At 38.2% G+C, this 19,793-nt stretch overlaps 1 protein-coding gene and 1 non-coding gene across 3 annotated transcripts in view; one reads left to right on the forward strand and one right to left on the reverse strand.

The window, feature by feature from the left end:
- Nucleotides 1–19,793, forward strand: part of SOS1 (SOS Ras/Rac guanine nucleotide exchange factor 1) — a 147,985-nt gene that overhangs the window by 46,806 nt on the left and 81,386 nt on the right. The window lies entirely within an intron of this gene.
- On the reverse strand, nucleotides 18,035–18,143 carry LOC125163116 (U6 spliceosomal RNA). The gene has a single exon (XR_007151286.1). It is a non-coding gene; the product is annotated as a U6 spliceosomal RNA (small nuclear RNA).

Genomic DNA, 19,793 nt, shown 5'->3' on the forward strand with positions numbered 1-19,793 from the left:
AATGCTTGAAAAAAAAATGCTTGAAGAACTAAAAAACCATTAGATGGCTTTCTCAAATCAGTTTTTTGTTTCATTGGTGGGAACTCTGTTATCACAAAAAGCAATAAAAAATTTGTTTTGGAAAGTCATACTTATTGTTTTTAAAGCAAAACAAATGCAAGATGATATGAACTTGGCACTTGACACGTTTGGATTTTGACTTGTATAGTTATTTTCTGTGGGAAATGACTTCAAATACTGTCTTTCCCATGGCTGATGTACACACAGCAGAAAAGCAATCATGAAAATTTTTATTTAAATGAACACTAAATAAAATGAAAAAAATTAATTAAATCTATATTTTACTTCATATCTACACACATACATAAAATGTTACAAAAATGCATAAATATGGCACAATTATTTTCAGTATAGTTTTCTGGGAGGATGGGGAGAGGGTGATTGGTTCATTTTTCTCCCTTTTTTCGTCCTTTCCATCCATATCCCTGCCAGAATCCTCTAACCCATGTTAATAACCTAGCTTATATTTGTCCATATTGTCAATGTCCTCTACAAATATATATTTATAATATATGGTACATACACACGTGTGTACATGGGTTTTTGAGCATTCCCTGTACTTTTTTTGTTTTTAATGTTTGTTTATTTTTGGGAGAGAGAGAAAGAGCATGAGCAGGGGAGGGGCAGTGAACAAGGGAGACACAGGATCTGAAGCAGGCTCCAGGCTCTGAGCCGTCAGCACAGAGTCCGATGCGGGACTGGAACCCACGAACTGTGAGATCATGACCTGAGCTGAAGTTGGACGCTTAACCGACTGAGCCACCCAGGCGCCCCCCATTCCCTGTACTTTTAATTTTTGTCTTAAAAATACCTTGTGGAAGTCTGTCAAATGGCATAGCTCTAGTTCTTTTTAATGGATACATGGTTGTATTAGTCTGCCAGGGCTGCCATAACAGATTGGGTGTCTCAACAGAAATTTACTTCATTATAACTCTGGAGGCTGTAAGTCTGAGATCAAGGTTTTGGCAGGGTTGATTTCTTCTGAGGCCTCTCTTCTTGCTTGTAGATGGCCGTCTTCTCCCTGTGTCTTCCCATGGTCTCTCCTCTCTGTATATATGTGTCCAGATTTCCTTTTGTTATAAGAACACCAGTCAGATTGGATTTGGGCCTACCCTAATGACCTCATTTTTAACTTAATTACCTCTAAAGATCCTGTCTCCAAATATAGTCGCATTCTGAAGTACTGGGAATTAGGCCTTCAACATATGCATTTTTAGGACACAATTCAGCCCAACAACAACAGTGTCCTGCAAAGCATGTTTAACTCATAATGATATAGCTAATACTATATAGAATTTAGCAATGTGATTCATCCATTCATTTCATAAGTACTCTGTGAACTCTCTTGTTCCTCTGATTTATCCTAATATGGGTAGGGACAGTGGCTTCTGGAAGAGAATGCAAGAAGGAGTGGAATTAACAGGTGACATGATAGTTACAATAGTGTAGATAGGATACAGGCCTGGCTCTGTTGGGGGGAGAGATGATTTCTGGATTAACCACCAGTTATGTGCTTACATGATACATTCATTAGTTGTGTGTAAGTAGAGTGTGTTTTGTACTTTGAGTAATTAGACATTCAATTCATAGAAAAGCTTAGATGTACTAAAAAAGACTATCATATGTATTGTAGTTGCATCTGTAGTTTCCTTTTTACTTACATATACTTGATGTCTCATTTCAGTGGATTGAGGTTCAAAATAAGATCCTATTTTTGAAAAAGCACATGGCTGGAGCCCTTTTCTTACTAAAATAAAAGCTCAGTGTGAGCAAGGATTGATATATTTTGTTTAATGTTGGATCTCTGACATTTAGAATAATGTCTGGCTACAGAGCAGCGCTTCAATAAATATTTGAGTCCAGGTCGAGGTAGAAAATAACTTTTTCCTTTCTTTTTTTAATGTTACTACCCCTCCCCCATTGATAAATATAAGAAAAGGGACTTACTTAGACTAAACATAAGTCAAGGTTTTAGTCATTACACAGAGTAAAAACTAGAAATATGAATGGTCCATAGCAAACCATCCTTGTGGTTCTTATTAATACACAGACAGCCAACTACTTTGTTGAGGTGCTTGAGAAAGTGCTGTTCCGGAGCACAGACACAGCCCCCAAAAGTGGAGCTGCTGTTTCTTAAAAATTTTTTTCTGTCTCCATTGCTGGGACTCCAGTTACATATATGTTAGACTGCTTAATATTGCCCCCACAGGTCATGGAGGCTTATCATTTTTTTTCAGTCTTTTTTCCCCCTATCTATGCTTCATTTTGGAGAGTTTCTCTTGCTATGACTCTAAGTTCCCTTATATTTTCTTTTGCAATATCCAGTCTGCTCTGTCTTCACTTTCAGATAATATAATTTTATCTCTAGAAGTTTTACTTAAATATTTGTATCTTTTTCCATAGCATGTTCGTATTTTCCTTTTACATTATTAAGTATATAGGGTATATTTATATTAGCTGTATTTATTTATGTTTCATCATGACAAGTGTACTTTTTAATCCCCATCCCCTATTTCACCCATTCCCCACCCTCCACTGCCCCTCTGGTAACCATCAGTTTGTTCTCTGTAGTTAAGAGTCTGTTTCTTTGTTTCTCTTTTTTTCTTCTTCTTACTTTGCTCATTTGTTTCTTAAATTCTACATTTGAGTTGGGCACCTGGGTGACTCAGTCAGTTAAGCGTCTGACTCTTGATTTTGGCTCAGGTCATGATTTCACGGTTTGTGAGTTCGAGCCCTTCATCAGGTTCTGTGCTGACAGTGTGTGGAGCCTGCTTGGTATTCTGTCTCCCTTTCTCTCTGCCTCTCTCCCACCTGCTCTCTGTATCTCACTCAAAATAAACAAAAATAAACTTAAAAAAAATTCCACATATGAGTGAAATCATGTGGTATTTGTCTTTTTTTTTTTAAATGTTTTATTTTTTTTATTGAGAGACAGAGCGCGAGTGGTGGAGGGGCAGAGAGAGAGGGAGAAGCAGAATCCAAAGCTCTAAGCTGTCACCACAGAGCCTGATGTGGGGCTTGAGCTCACAAACCGCGAGATCATGACCTGAGCCGAAGTTGGACTCTTAACTGACTGAGCCACCCAGGTGCCCCAGTATTTGTCTTTTTTCTGACTAACTTCAGTTAGCATTATACTCTCTAGCTCTATCCATGTTGTTGCCAGTTCAAGATTTCATTCTTTTTTAAAAATGGCTGAGGGGCGCCTGGGCGGCTCAGTCAGTTAAGCATCCCACTCTTCATCTTGGCTCAGGTCATGGTCTCATGGTCATGAGGTTGAGCCCCATGTTGGGCTCCACACTGACAGCCAGAGCCTGCTTGAGATTCTTTCCCTCTCCCTCTGCTCCTCCCTGCACTCTCTCTCTCTCAAAATAAGTAAACATTAAAAAAATGGCTGAATCATGTTCCATTGTGTATATATACTACATCTTCTTTATCCATTCGTCTATCGATGGACACTTGGGCTGCTTCCATAGTTTGGCTATTGTGAATAATGCTGCAGTAAACATAGGGGTGCATGGATCCTTTTAATTAGTATTTTTGTATTTTTTGGACAAATACCAAGTGCTGCAATTGCTGGATCATACAGTAGTTCTATGTTTATCTTTTAGAGGAACCTCCATACTGTTTTCCACAGTGCTACACCAGTTTGCATTCCTACCAACAGTGTAGGAAGGTTGCTTTTTCTCCACATCCTCACCCCCACTTCTTGTTTTTTATGCTTTTGATTTTAGCCGTTCTGACAGGTGTGAGATGGTATCTCTTATCGTGGTTTTGATTTGTGTTTCCCTGATGACGTGTGTGCGTTGAGCATCTTTTCATTGTCTATTTTCAGTGTCTATTGGTCATCTCAATGTCATTTTTGGAGAAATGTCTATGGTCCATTTTTTCTTTTTTTTATTTTATTGTATTTATTCTTGAAAAAGTGCACAAGTGAGCGAGGGGCAAAGAGAGAGAGGGAGACACAGAATCTGAAGCAGACTTCAGGCTATGAGCTGTCCACGCATAGCCCAACATGGGGCTTGAACCCACCCACTGCAAGTTCATGACCTGAGCTGAAGTCGGACGCTTAACCGACTGAGCCACCAGGTGCCCCACTTTTTAATTGGATTATTTGTTTTTTGGTGTTGAGTTGTAGATATTATATATATATATATATATATATCTTTTTTAATTTAATTTTTTTGAGTACTAACCCTTTATCAGCTATGTCATTTGCAAATATCATCTCCCATTCAATAGGTTGCCTTCTTATTTTGTTGATCGTTTCCTTCACTGTGCAAAAGCTGTTTATTTTGATGCAGTTCCAGTAGTTTCTTTTTGCTTTTGTTTCCTTTGCCATAGGAGACATATCTAGAAAAATGTTGCTATGGCCAATGACAGAGAAATTATTGACTGTGCTCTCTTCAAGGATTTTTATGGTTTCAGGTCTCACATTTAGGTCTTTAATCCATTTTGTTTATTTTTGTGTTTGGTGCAAGAAAATGGTCCAGTTATATTCTTTTGCATGTAGTTGTCCAGTTTGCCCAATACCGTTTGTTGAAGAGACTATCTTTTTCCCATTGTATATTCATTACTCCTTTGTTGAAGAGGAGTTGACCATCTAATTGTAGATTTATGTCTGGGCTTTCTACTCTATTCTGTGCATCTCTGTGTCTATTTTTGTGCCAGTACCATACTGTTTTGATTACTACAGCCTTGTAATACAACTTGAAACTTGGAATTGTGATACCTGTAGTTTTTTTTCTTTTTTAAAAACTTTTTAAAAATGTTTATTTTCAAGAGAGAGAGAGAGAGAGAGAGAGAGAGAGAGCGAGCGCGCACAAGTGGAGGAGGGGAAGCGAGAAAGGGAGACATAGAATCCAAAGCAGGCTCTGAGCTGTCAGTACAGAGCCCGACGTGGAGCTCGAACCCATGAACTGCGAGATCATGGCCTAAGCTGAAGTTGGATGCTCAACTGACTGAGCCACCCAGGTGCCCCTGTTTGTTTTCTTTTCAAGATTGCTTTGGCCATTGAAAGTCTTTTGTGGCTCCATACAAATTTTAGGATTGTTTGTTCTAGTTCTGTGAAAAATGCTGTTGGTATTTTGAGAGGGATTGCATTAAATCTGTATGCTTTGAGTAAGATAGACATTTTAACAATTTCTGTTCTTCCAACCTATGGATGTGGAATGTCTTATTGTTTCTTTGTGTTTTGAATTTCTTTCATCAGTGTTTTATAGTTTTCAGGGTACAGGTCTTTCACCTCTTTGGTTAAGTTTATTCCTAGGTATTATGTACAGATTTCTGTACATTGATTTTGTATCCTCTTGCTTTACTGAATTCATTTATCAGTTCTAGTAGTTTTTTTTTTTTGGTGCCATCTTTAGGGTTTTCTATATAGAGTGTCATGTCATCTGCAAATTGAGTTTTACTTCTTCCTTACCAATTTGGTTGCCTTTTATTTCTTTATGTTGTCAAATTGCTGCAGCTAGGACTTCTAGTACTGTGTTGAATAAAAGTGGTGAGAATGGACACACTTACCTTGTTCCTGACCTTAGGGAAAAAAAGCTCTAAGTTTTTAACCAGTGAGCATGATGTTTTCATATGAGGCCTTTATTATGTTGAGGTATTTTCCCTCTAAACCTACTTTGCAGAAAGTTTTTATCATGAATGGATGTTGTACTTTGTCAAATTTTTTTTCTGTATCTATTGAAATGATCATATGGTTTTTATCCTTTCTATTTTTGGTGATGTATTGCATTGATTATTTTGCAAATATTGAACCATCCTTGCATCCTGGGAATAAATCCCATATGATCATGGTCTGTGATTTCTTTAATGTTTTATTGGATTTGGTTTGCTAATATTTTGTTGAGAATTTTTGCATCTGTATTCATGAGACATATTGGCCTGTGGGTTCCTTTTTTTGAGTGTGTGGTGTCATTATCTGGTTTTGGTATCGGGGTGATATTGGACTCCAAGAATGCATTTGGAAGTTTTCCTCACTTTTCTATTTTTGGAATAGTTTGAGAATAGGTATTAATTCTTTAAGTGTTTGGTAGAATATTTCATAATAGTCTGTCATGGTTGTTTGTATTTCTATGGTGTTGGTTATTTCTCCCTCTTTCGTTAGTGATTTTATTTATTTGGGTCCTCTTTTTCTTCTTTCTTTCTTTTCCTTCTTTCTTTTTTTTTTTTTTTTTTTGAGTCTGGCTAGAGGTTTATCAATGTTTTTGATCTTTTCAAAGAACCATCTTCTGGTTTCATTGATCTGTTTATTGTTTTTTTAGTTTCTATGTCATTTATTTCTTCTCTCACCCTTTTCATTACTTTCATGTTCCTTCCTTTTGCTGTCTTGGGGATTTGTTCTTCTTTTTCCAGTTCCTTTAGGTGTAAGGCTAGGTTGTTTATTTGAGATTTTTCTTCTTGAGGTAGGCCTAGACTACTGTAAACTTCCTTCTCAGATCCACTTTTGCTGCGTACTGGTGATTTTGGAGCGTTGTGTTTTTGTTTCCATTTGTTCCCATTTTCATTTGATTTCTTCTATGACTTTTTGGTTGACCTATTCATTGTATAGTACCATGTTATTTTATCTCCATGTATTTGTGCTTTTTCCAGATTTTTTGGGTGGTGATTTCTAGTTTCAGAGTGTTGTGGTCAAAAAAGATGCATGGTGTGACTGATTATTTTTGAATTTGCAGAGACTTGGTTTGTGGCCTTATACCAGCTATTTTGATTTCTTTGTCTGCTAATTCCATCATCTTTGCCATTTTCTAGGTTTGTTTCAATTGGTTAACTTCTCTTTTGCTTTTGGGTTATTTTTTCCTGCTTCTTTACACACTGGTAATTTTTTATTGGTTGTCAGGAATTGTGAATTTTACATTGTTGAGTACTGGATTTTGTTACATTTCTATGAATAGTGTATTTTGTTCTGACAAGTAATTAAGTTATCTTGGATAAGTTTAGTCTTTCTGAGACTTGCTTTAAGCTTTGTTAGAGCAGTTCCAAAGCAGACTTTAGTTTTACTACTGAGACCGTATTTTCCTGAGGACTTTGCCTGATACCCTGTGTACTATTAAGAAATCTTTCCAAGCAGTGTGGAGGTTCCTCAGAAAATTAAAAATAGACCTACCCTATGACCCAGCAATAGCACTGCTAGGAATTTATCCAAGGGATACAGGAGCACTGATGCATAGGGCCACGTGTACCCCAATGTTCATAGCAGCACTCTCAACAATAGCCAAATTATGGAAAGAGCCTAAGTGTCCATCAACTGATGAATGGATAAAGAAATTGTGGTTTATATACACAATGGAATATTACGTGGCAATGAGAAAAAATGAAATATGGCCTTTCGTAGCAACGTGGATGGAACTGGAGAGTGTGATGCTAAGTGAAATAAGCCATACAGAGAAAGACAGATACCATATGGTTTCACTCTTATGTGGATCCTGAGAAACTTCACAGGAACCCATGGGGGAGGGGAAGGGAAAAAAAAAAAAAGAGGTTAGAATGGGAGAGAGCCAAAGCATAAGAGACTTAAAAACTGAGAACAAACTGAGGGTTGATGGGGGGTGGGAGGGAGGAGAGGGTGGGTGATGGGTATTGAGGAGGGCACCTTTTGGGATGAGCACTGGGTGTTGTATGGAAACCAATTTGTCAATAAATTTCATAAAAAAAAAAAAAAAAAGAAATCTTTCCAGTCTGGCTGATGGGAGCATGAACTAATCCCAGTTCTGTGTGAACTCCAGGAGTTGTTTTGCTAACTGTCTTCTGGTGGTTCTTTCTTGGCCTAGGGACATTTTTTCTCACATATGCATATCAGTATTCAGCCATAGAATTAAGGGTACTCTGCAATCTCTGGAGCTTCCTCCATCTTGGCCAGTCCCCTCCATCCTAGTACCCTACTGCACATATTCTAGCCACCTTGACGTGCATGATTCCTATTTCTTTCTCCTTAACTTGAGATTGCTAGGCTCCTTTTGAGTTTTTGTTCCACACTCTCCCTGCTCAGTGACCTGAACACTGCCTCCAGGCAGAAGCTGAGCAATTATAGGGCTCACCTCATTTGTTTTTCTTCTCTTTCAACACTGTAGTTTTGAGCTGCCTGTTTCCCAAGTGTCTGAAAATATTTGGTTCATATATTTGGTTTTATAAATCATTTGAAGTGGGAAGGTAATTCTGGGACCTCTTAACTCTATCATGACCAGGGACCTGTTCCTTTTGTTGCAACTGCTAGAGGTGGGTAGGAAAACTGGAAACTGGGGAGGGGACAGGCAGGCATAGTGGTCCCACTTGTCCTAGCTGGCAGTTCAATACCCTTTCAGCTTTTGCACACTTTTCCATCGCTTTTCTCAATCTACTGTTTATTTCTACTTTCTTCCCAAATGGATTCTAAATCATTATCCTCAAACAAAATGTCTGATTTCAGTATAGTTCCCAGTCTGTGTTCCCAGTCATATTTATCCCTAGTCATTTTATTACATGTGTAATATCCAATTTGGTTAGGAACAGAAAGAAGGAAAACATACTCATTAACCACTAAACCTTTATTAGAAATAAAAGCAAGTCGGGGCGCCTGGGTGGCGCAGTCGGTTAAGCGTCCGACTTCAGCCAGGTCACGATCTCGCGGTCCGGGAGTTCGAGCCCCGCGTCAGGCTCTGGGCTGATGGCTCAGAGCCTGGAGCCTAATTCCGTTTCTGTGTCTCCCTCTCTCTCTGCCCCTCCCCTGTTCATGCTGTGTCTCTCTCTGTCCCAAAAATAAATAAATGCTGAAAAAAAAAATTTAAAAAAAGAAATAAAAGCAAGTCATGGGACATCCATTAGATATATATGGTGTGTCAGTAAGTATGCATTGTAGGCAATTCATGAAAAAGACACAGTCTGTCCTCTCCAAGAGCTTTCAGTTCATTGAGGGAAACAACTATAGTATACATCAGTGTTGAACTATTAACCAAAAAAAGGTATAATAACTTGGAGAAAGCCTCAGTTAATTCTGATTGGGAGATCAAGTGAATTGATATGATAACAGGGTCACAAAAGGATCATTAGGGTTTCAGTCGACAAGGTTAAGGGGAGAAGGACAGTCAAGGCAGAGGACAAGCATGAGAAGGCATGGAGGTAAGTGTGTTCTGGGAGCAGTAATACAGGAAACCCACACTCATCCTTTAGATCTCCGCTTAAATATTACTTGATCAGGGGGCGCCTGGGTGGCTCAGTCAGTTAAGTGTCTGACTTCAGCTCAGGTCGTGATCTCACAGTTTGTGAGTTCGAGCCCCACATTGGGCTCTGTGCTGATAGCTCAGAGCCTGGAGCCTGCTTTGGATTCTGTCTCCCTCTCTCTCTGCCCCTCCCATGCTCACACTGTCTGTCTCTCAAAAATAAATATTAAAAAAAAAAAAAAAAAAAAAAATATATATATATATATATACACACACACACATATTACTTGATCAGAGAGGATGCCCCTGATCTCCAAATCTAAATTTGGGGTGCCTGGATGGCTCAGTCAGTTAAGCATCCGACTTCGGCTCGGGTCATGATCTTACAGTTTGTGAGTTTGAGCCCCACGTCGGGCTCTGTGCTGATAGCTCAGAGCCTGGGGCCTGCTTCGGATTCTGTGTCTCCCTCTCTCTCTGCCCCTCCCCCACTCACACTCCATCTCTGTCTCAAAAATAAATAAACATGTTAAAAAAAAAAAAAAATATATATATATATATATATATATATATTACTTCATCAGAGAGGATACCCCTGATCTCCAAATCTAAATTTGGGGTGCCTGGATGGCTCAGTCGGTTAAACATCTGACTTCAGCTCAGGTCATGATCTCACAGTTTGTGAGTTTGAGCCCCACATCAGGCTCTGTGCTGACAGCTCAGAGCCTGGAGCCTACTTCGGATTCTGTCTCCTGCTGTCTCTGCCCTCCCCACTTGTGCTCTGTCTCTCAAAAAAATAAATAAATAAACGTAAAAAAAATTTTTTTTTAAATCTAAATTAGATTATTCCTATCCATAAAACTGTTTTCTTCATTCAGTTTTAATAATTGTTTCCTATTTTTCTCTTTCACTAATTTGTAAACCACGTGAATACAGGCAGAGCTGTCTTTTCATTGTATTCCCAGTGCCTGGTATTTTATCTGAAACATAGCGGGCTCTCAAGAAATATTTCCTGAATGAGTGGATGTGTCAGGCAGTATGCTAGTCTGCCTCATGGGTATTGAATGTGAAGTGAACCACACACATGTGTCAGTAATTTCTCTTAAGCCTTTATCAACAGAGGTAAAATGTGTTACTATAAAGGGTGTGAAATAACGAGTAATAAATTTTTTACTCACAATTGGGCTAGTATTTCCTTTACCCTCCATGTTCTGCATCCCTTTTCAAGACTTCTACAGTTGTGTCTCTTCTTTCTTTCTTTGCTAACATTCCCCTAAGAGCAGTCTGAATTTGGGGTCCCCCTGCCCCTCTTTCTCCTCCCATGTACTCCTCTATGGCCTTCCAATTGAGTTTCATTTGGTTGAGTTCCATTTGAGTTGCCATTTGGATTCTGCTCCTGCTACTCGATTCATATTCTCTAAGAGGTCACCACTTATGTGATAATAATTGTTCATTGGTTGGCCTTTTCAAAATATTCTGTTTGAGTTTTGCTGTGTTTAAAGCTGATAGACAGTGGTTTTTGTTTTGCCTCATGTCCATCTGCTTGCTGCTTGGATGTAGGTGCTACCAAGATTTCATCCTGTCTTTCACTGCCTATGGTCTACCTTGGGCTGGGAGATTTTATCCACCTCTAGTTTGTACTATTTCCTGTGAGTGATTTGGTGAATTCCAGATCCTTGTCTTTGGCCTTAACCTCGTTCTTGAGCTTTAAGACCTAGCTTGATTTCTAGACATCCTTTGGTAAATTTAGAGTAAAATTTGATCATTGCATTAAGATACCTTTTCTTAAATATTCTTTTTTGGGGTGCCTGGGTGGCTCAGCATCTGGCTCTTGGTTTTGGCTCAGGTGATGATCTAGCGGCTTCGGGGGTTTGAGCTCCATGTCGGGCTCTGCCCTGGCAGTGCAGAGCCTGCTTGGGATTCTCCCTCTCTCCCTCTCTCTCTCTGCCCCTCCCCTGCTTGTGCTGTCTCTGTTTCTCTCAAGATAAACAAACTTAAAAAAAAAATACTTTCTTTACTCTTTATTCTTTCTTAACATAGATCTCATTTTTCTTTGCCAAAAATGTAAAAGAAAATGAGGGAAAAGACAAAGTAACACAGACAAAGTAACACAACCTAAAGCAAGGAATGTAAGTTCTGTGAGGACTAGAACTTTGTTATGCTATTCCCAAATGCCTACCACACCGCCGAGTATATGGGCTGCTCAAAATATTTGTTGCACAGATGAAAGAAATGCAAGGGGAAGGGCATTACAAGAACTAAAACATTCTATCAGGCTAATGTGGTCTATAGTCTTAACTCTGATGTTTATATAGTAGTGTTTATTTTATTTCTCCTCTTCCTGCATCTTGAATCATATTTCTGTTTTCCCATATGAACTGAGATTTTGGACAAGTTTTGTAAAATACCTAATTATCCTATTCCTGGCTACGTAATAGCTGAGGGCTTAAGTCCTTATTTCAAGTTTGATTTACATTACATATTAGATATAAATAACAAAATGGAATAAATTGAACAGTTCATGATATTAGTTAAATTAAGGCGGGTTAACTTTTCTCCCTGGATTAAACATTAAAATTAGAAATAGGATGGTTCTGGGTGAAAATTTCAAACTCAGGTTTGAGAAAATATCCCTGTTCAGCATCTTTATACCCTGACTTGGGTTGAAAATATGATAAGAAGCTAATAGTGTGTAACAAGGCAAAGAAACCAGGCACTTGTACTTAATTAGTCCAAGACTTGTTTATTCTTAGTACTTTAATTTGTCAGGTTTTTCAACTTTTTGATGTGATGCCTTGTATTTTCAAGCTATTTTGTAAGACATTCTCTTTAGGTGGGGAATTTAGGATACAGAGTCACTTCTGGCTCTTTCTTTCCAACACTTAGATTTTATGATTGTATGTGTTTGTGTTTCCTTTCTTCAGCTTTACTACTAACTCTTAACTAGGTATCATTTTCTATATCCTTTTTAATGTAACCTAGCAGAGTATTCTTTATGGAGAGAGTTTAATGAATGTTTTTAATAAAAGATTCAGGGGTGTCTGAGTGGCTCAGTTGGCTGGACCTCTGATTCTTGATTTTGGCTCAGGTCATGATCTTGCAGTTCATGGGTTTGAGCCCTGTGTCGGGCTCTGAGCTGATGACACAGAGCCTGCTTGAAATTCTCGGTTTCCCTGTCTCTCTGCCTCTCTCTCTCTCTCAAAAATAAGTGAACATTTTTAAAAAATTAAAAGAGTTCTATATTATACTTAGAAGTGGAGTTGCTAGATCATAAAATGTGCTCACACACACACACACACACACACACACACATATATATTCGGTTTTACTAGCTGTTCTCAAACTTTATTCCAAAAAGGTCATGTTGCTTTATATTTCCACCAGTAGTGAATGAAAATTCCCATTTCTTCATCTCTTCACTAACACTGGATATTCTCAGACTCTTAAATTTTTGTCAGAATAGTAAGACCTGAAATTATAATTCATAGTTTTAATTTGTTTTGACTTGAATACTTATAAGGTTGAGGCTGAGTACCTCTGTATTACTTATGGGGCAATTGTGTTTCCTCTTCTATGAAATGCTTGTACATGTCTTTCCCCCATTTAAAAAAATGAGGTGTTTTCATTAATACTTAATAGTTCTTTATTTATCCTGGATATTTATCCTTTGTAGATTATATGTGCTTCATTTATTTTTGCCCAGTGTGTCACTTAGCTTTGTACTTTTTGTGTTTGATGAAGCAGTACATTTTTTTTAACATTTCTTTTTGAGAGGGAGAGACTGTGTGTGTGTGTGTGTGTGTGTGTGTGTGTGTGTGTGTGTGTGTATGTGTGTGTGTGTGTGTGTGTGTGTGTGTGTGTGTGTGTGTGAGAGAGAGAGAGAGAGAGAGAGAGAGAGAGAGAGAGAGAGAGAGAACGAACACAGGGGAGGGACAGAGAGAAAACAGAGAGAATCCCAAGCAGGCTCCACACTGTCAGAGCCGAGCCCAACACAGGGCTTGATCTCACAAACTGAGATCGTGACCGAAGCCAAAGTCAAGAGTTGTGTCCTTGACTAACTGAGCCACCCAGGCACCGCAAAGTAGTAGTTCTTAATTTTAATAAATTGAATTATGATTTTTCTTTGTTTTGTACTTTTTGTGTCTTTTCAAAGAAGTTCATTCCTACCTCAAGTTATAAAGATATTCTTCTATACTTTTTGGGGCTGGTGGCAAGAGAGAGCATAAGCAGCAGAGAGGGGCAGAAGGAGATAAAATCTTAAGCAGGCTTCACACTTAGAACAGAGCCCAACTCAGGGCTCTCCCCATGACCCTGAAATCATGACCTGAGCCAAATTCAAGAGTTGGACGCTCAACCAACTAAGCCACCCAGGCGCCCCTCTTCTATGCTTTTTTTTAAAGGGTTCTAAATGTTCATCACAATTATGTACTTGATCCATCTTTGATTTTTTTTTATATGGTTTTCTATCTTAGTCCATTCAGTTTCCATAACAGGATACCATCGACTGTGTGGCTTATAAACAACAGAAATGTATTTCTCACAGTTCTGGAGGTTGGGGACTCCAAAAATCAAGGCACTGGCAGATTTGGTTACTGGTAAGGACCTGTAACCTGGTGCATAGATAGCTATTTTTTGTCTGCATCCTCACATGGTGTGAGGGGGCCAGAGAGCTCTCTGTTTTTTATTTATTATTTATTATTACTTTTTATTTCTTTCCTTTGGGGAGTACTGTTCTAATATATCTTTCTCTCCCCACCCCCATTTTCTTAATTTGGATGCTTAGCCCATTCATTTTCATTCTTTCTTTACTTCTAATATAAACATTTAAGGCTTTAAGTTTCCTTGTAATACTGCTCCAGCCACAACCCACATTTAAAAAAGTAAACCTTTTACTTTAGAATAATTTTATATTTACAGAAAAGTTGCAAACATAATACAGAAAATTCCTGTATACCCCTTACCTAATTTCCCCTTATTAATGCCATATGTCACTGTAGTACATATGTCACAACTAAGAAATCAACATTATTTGTACGTTATCATTTACTGAATTTAATATCTTATTCACATTTTGCCCGTATGCCCCAGTGTCCTTTTTACAACTTTAGGATCCCACCCAGGATACCACATTACATTTAGTCATCTTGTCTCCCTAGCCTCCTCTGGTCTAAGACAGTTTCTCAGACTTTCCTTGTTCTTGATGACTTTGAGAAGTACTGGTCAGGTTTTTTGCAGTATACACCTCAATTTGGATTTGTCCATTGCTTTTCTCATGGTTAGACTGAGGTCATAGGTTTTTGGTAGGAAAACTACAGAGGTCAAGTGCTATTTTTTCCCAAAGGATATCAAAGGCATGTGTTATAAATATGACTTCTCATTTTTGACGTAACCTTGATCACTTGGCCAGGGTAGTGTTTGTTAACTGTATCCATTATAAAGTTTCTCCCTCTCCCCCTTCTTTTACATATTCTATGGAAATGGACTATAACTGAAGAGAACAGTATTAAGTACCCCTCCCCTAACTTGCTTCAGAAGAATATGGAGAATGTAGGGGAGGGCGTAATTTTATAGGTGTGTGTGTGTGTTCTATATATATATATATATATATATATATATATATATATATATATATGTGTGTGTGTGTGTGTGTGTGTGTGTGTATGTATGTATGGAAAGAGACAATCTCTCTTTAGAACATAAATACATATTTATGTTTCATATATCTATCTGTATCAGTATGGCCGCATAGATGTTTGTTTATTTTGTACTTTGGGTTTGGGTTATAATCCAGTACTATATTACTTATTTTCTTGCTCAAATTGTTCTAGCTTTAACCATTGGGAGCTCTTTAATGTTGGTTCCTGTATTGCTTTCCCTTTCATTCTTTCTGCTCCTCCCACTCCCCCCTATGATTTTTTTTTTTACATACCCTACCCTGTTTTTTGAGCACTTCTTTTTTTTTTTAATTTTTTTTTTTAATGTTTATTTCTGAGACAGAGAGAGACAGAGTATGAGTGGGGGAGGGACAGAGAGAGAGGGAGACGCAGACTCAGAAGCAGGCTCCAGGCTCTGAGCTGTCAGCACAGAGCCCGACGCGGGGCTAGAACTCACAAACCATGAGATCATGACCTGAGCTGAAGTCAGACACTCAACCGACTGAGACACCCAGGCGCCCCAACACTTCTTTACTTTCTAGCACTACAGCATGCTTTAGGCTCAATTTGTTTATTCCCTTCTCTGACCTAGAATCAGGCATGTTGCCAAGGAACCCTGCTTTCTCTTTTGGAGAATGGTGTTGGAAACCAGGACCAGGGCACTGGATGTGCTCATTGTTACTAAGGTATATGTACCTTTAGGTCCTCTCAGTGGACTGAACTAGGAAATACATGTATTTCATAGTATGTACATAGGTACATACTTTAGGTACATAATGGTAACATGGGCATATTGTTTTATTTTTGTCATTCTACTTAAGAACATTTGACTTTAGTGCCTATTTTTAAGCCTCATTTTAGGTAGTGGACAGAGTAGGGAACCTAGTTGAAGGTAACCTTGTGATAGTGGTATCTTGTCTTTTTACAAAAAGGTCTTTTTACCAAGACCCTTTTTAAGACAAAAATAGTCCTCAAGGCACTATGGTTTGTTTCCAAAGTCCCATAACTGAATTGTTTAGAATGTAGAATAAAATTTCCCTTAACACCAAATATATTAAGTGTAGTTTAATTTTTTTTAGCATGGCCTACAGAAATCTTTTATTTTCTATCTCTTGCCCACCTCAATTCTTACCACCTCCCCATGCTTCCTAATATTCTAATCATACAAAACTGCTTGACATTTCCTAACCTGCAATACATACTCTCATATCTCTTTGTGTTTACCTGTAGTATTCCTTCTAGATTGCCCTTCTCTTTGATTCACTCAGACGATTTTCATTCAGTTTTCAAAAGTCAGCTCAGGTTGTAGATCTTCTATCAATCCCCCCTTAACTGGTCCAGATATATTTAGGACATTAGGAGTCCTTTCTTCTTCTTCTTCTTCTTCTTCTTCTTCTTCTTCTTCTTCTTCTTCTTCTTCTTCTTCGTAAGTTTATTTTTGAGAGAGGGAGAGCGAGAGCATGAGTGGGGGAGGGCAGAGAGAGAGAGAGAGAGAGAGAGAGAGAGAATCCAAACAGGCTCCACGTGTCAGGCTCGAACTCATGAACCATGAGATCATGGCGTAAGCTAAAATCAGGAGTCATACCCTTAATGCACTGAACCACCCAGGTGCCCCTAGGAGTTCTTTCTTCTATGTTAATATTTCTCGAAGTGTGATTTCAGGACCGCTTGCAAGAATCGCCTGAGACAGGGGCGCCTGGGTGGCTCAGTTGGTTAAGCGTCCAACTCCGGCTCAGATCATGATTTCACAGCTCATGAGTTTGAGCCCCATGTCGGGCTCTGTGCTGACAGCTCAGAGCCTAGAGCCTACTTCAGATTCTGTGTCTCCCTCTCTGTCTGCTCCTAACCCACTAGCATTCTGTCTCTGTCTCTCTCAAAAATAAATAAATATTAAAAAAAAAAAAAAAAAAGAATCTCCTGAGACACTCCTGAGGTATTGTTAAAAACGCAGACCTTGGGGCCCATCCCCAGACCATGGCAAAGGGAATAGTTGGAGTGGGGTGGATTTGCGTTGTTGATAGTCTCTGTAGGTGATGTGCAATATTTTTATGTCCCATTCCGGTGTTTTTAAAGAGTCTTTTTTTTAAATGTTTACTTTTGGGGGGTGGGGGGCATGCATGCAAGTGGGGGAGGAGCAGATAGAGGGAGACCAAGGAACCCAAGCAGGCTCCACACTGACAGCAGAGAGGCAGCCCAGTGCAGGGCTCGAACTCACCCATATTTAAATGAAGAAATTTAAATGTACACGAAGTAGACAGAACGAATATTCATGTGCTCATTACCTAGAGTTAAGAGGTATCTGGATTTTGTCACATTTACTTCATCTACCTTTTTATTTTTCTCTGAAGTATTTGAAAGCAAGTTGAGTTCACCAGAGGTTATTTTTCCCTTACATAACTTCAATGCCACTATCACAGTTATCAAAATTAACAGCAGTTTGTTGGTTCCATCTAATAATACCAGTCAAAATTCAGATTTGTTCATTTGTCTGAAAAGTGTCAGTTTTGCACTTGGTTTATTGGAATCAAGGTCTTCATATTAAATGTAGTTGTTATGTCTCTTAAATTTCTTTAATATACAGATCCTCCTCTTCCAGTTGACTTATTGCAGGAACTGAATCAGTTGTCCTGCAAGATGTTCAACATTTTGGAGTTCTCTGTTTATTTCCTTGGGGTAATATCTAACTTTTCTTATATCTGTCATAGTTGCTATAAATGGAAGTCAGCTTTAGAAGCTTGATTAGATTTATTTTTAGCTTTTTTGGCAAGAATACTTCACAGGTGGTGCTGTGGCTTCACACTGCATCAAGTCTGGCCCCAATTTTAGTGACGTTAACTAAGATTGATCAGGGGATTCAGGAGGTAATAGCCTGAGCCCTACTTAAAAAGATCATCTCTTTATGTAGTGGTTTCTTTCATCTGTTGGTAATTAGTGTCTGAATTTATGTTGTTCAAGTCGCGAATGGGTGGTTTTCTAACTCTGTGTTCCTTTTACATTTGTTACCTGGAATCCTTCTATAAGGAACAATTCATCAATGCCAGTTGTTTGGTTTATCCCAGAGTATAGTATAGTTCAGACAGGAAAAGAAGGATGTGTATTAATTCTTTCAGGATAAAGACTTGGTGCCCCACTTATTTCCAATTTGGTATTTTTTGAAACCTCCTTTTGACCTCATTGGTTTTTGTAGATTCAATGTATTTCACGAATTTGCATGTCATCCTCGTGCGGGGGCCATGCTAATCTTCTTTGTATCATTTCGATTTTTGGTATATATGCTGCCTGAAGCAAGCACAGATTCAGTGTGTTTCACTTAGTTGCAGTTGATTTGGTTTTTGAGGTAGCCCTTTGCCTTTTCATAAGATTCCTGTGTTGTTTTGTTACGTTTTGTTTTGTTTGTTATGGCCCATTCATCTGAGAGCTTCCTTGCTTTCTGGTACAATAAGACATCCCAGGCTTATATTTTCATTTACAATTTAGATTGAATTAAGAGTTAAATGTGTATGTGTTTTAAAAATTCTGTGCATATCTCCTACTATAGTTGGAAATTTCTTCATATAATATGAGATAGAATTTTTTAGTAACAATATTTACTATAATTTAAAGTTTTTGCTGTATGTTAGCTGTATCATTTTTTTCATTGCTTTCATTTTTAAAATTTAATTACATTACAATTTAAGTTATCTTCATTATTTTTGTATATGCATATTTTTGGCCATAGTAGTGGTCTAAAGCTTCTTCTACAGTGTTCACAGGTTCTCAGATATTTTGTTTATTTTTGCTCACACGACAAAATATGTGATAAGTAGTCTTAAATAATTTTTACTTATTTCAGTCAATTTATTGTAACCATTTTCATCTAACATTAGTAAAGGGGAAGAATCTTGGAAATTGGGACTAAGTTACTTGTAAATATTCTTTAAATAAGTCCTTTTTACTTCCTGTAGTTATGACAGCTAGTAAGTTAATAAGTAAATATATCTCTATGGTAAATACCCAGTAGTTAGGTTGTTTTGCTACTTGAGTATTTGAAACACTGTTTGGGTAAATAATTCTCCACAACCAAAAAAATAAAATACAATAAAAATTTCAAAACCACTTTAAAAAAAGTTTCAGTTTTATTTCACTACATGTAATACAAAAATCTTAAATTGAGGTGTTAAACTGAATTTCTTCTCTTTTCTGCAAAATATTATCCTATTCTAATATTTCCTATCCTGGTTAAGTTAGTGGTTCTGATTGTTGCCCCCATTCTCCTCCAAAATAGTTATCCAAACACACCTCCTCACTTTCCCACCTCCCACGGTTTCTCCCTCTGTTCAGGCATCCACGGTTTCTTTTTCCAGACCTTGCAGCATCCTTCCAATTAGTTTTGCTTCCTTCAACCTCATCTTCCTTTAACTCATTCTTCATACTGATACCAGAAAGATTCTTAAGCAAAGGGATCTAATTATGTCAATGTCTTGCTTAAAACCTTTCAATTATTTTCTACTTCCCCGGTCACTTCCCCACTTCTTAGCATTCCACACAAGCCTGCCCTTTCCAGGCTTAGCTGTCCTCACATTTTGTCTTGGCCTCTGTAATTTTTTATATGCTAGCTTTTTTAGTAACTTATGTGCTGCCCTTAACACCTTCGTTCTCTGTGCACCGGTTCAAGTGTGTTTTACTTGATACTTACTTCTGATAATCCTCACACACCATTCAGCAAGGGTCACTCTTTTTTTGAGGGGGGTGGGTTGTCACTCTGCCTTAAATATAACTCCATTTTAGCCTCATCACACTATGTTAATTAAGTCAGTTGCGTATATTGACTGTGTGAGCTGAACTCTTTGTGTCCTCTTTGTGTCTCCAGCAAATAAGAGCTTAGGAAAGGGGTGCCTGGGTAGCTCCTCCGTTAAGCATGTGACTCTTGATTTCGACTGAGGTCATATCTCACCGTTCGAGG

This window comes from Prionailurus viverrinus, chromosome A3, assembly GCF_022837055.1.
Source record: "Prionailurus viverrinus isolate Anna chromosome A3, UM_Priviv_1.0, whole genome shotgun sequence".
In the NCBI taxonomy this organism is placed as follows: domain Eukaryota; kingdom Metazoa; phylum Chordata; class Mammalia; order Carnivora; family Felidae; genus Prionailurus; species Prionailurus viverrinus.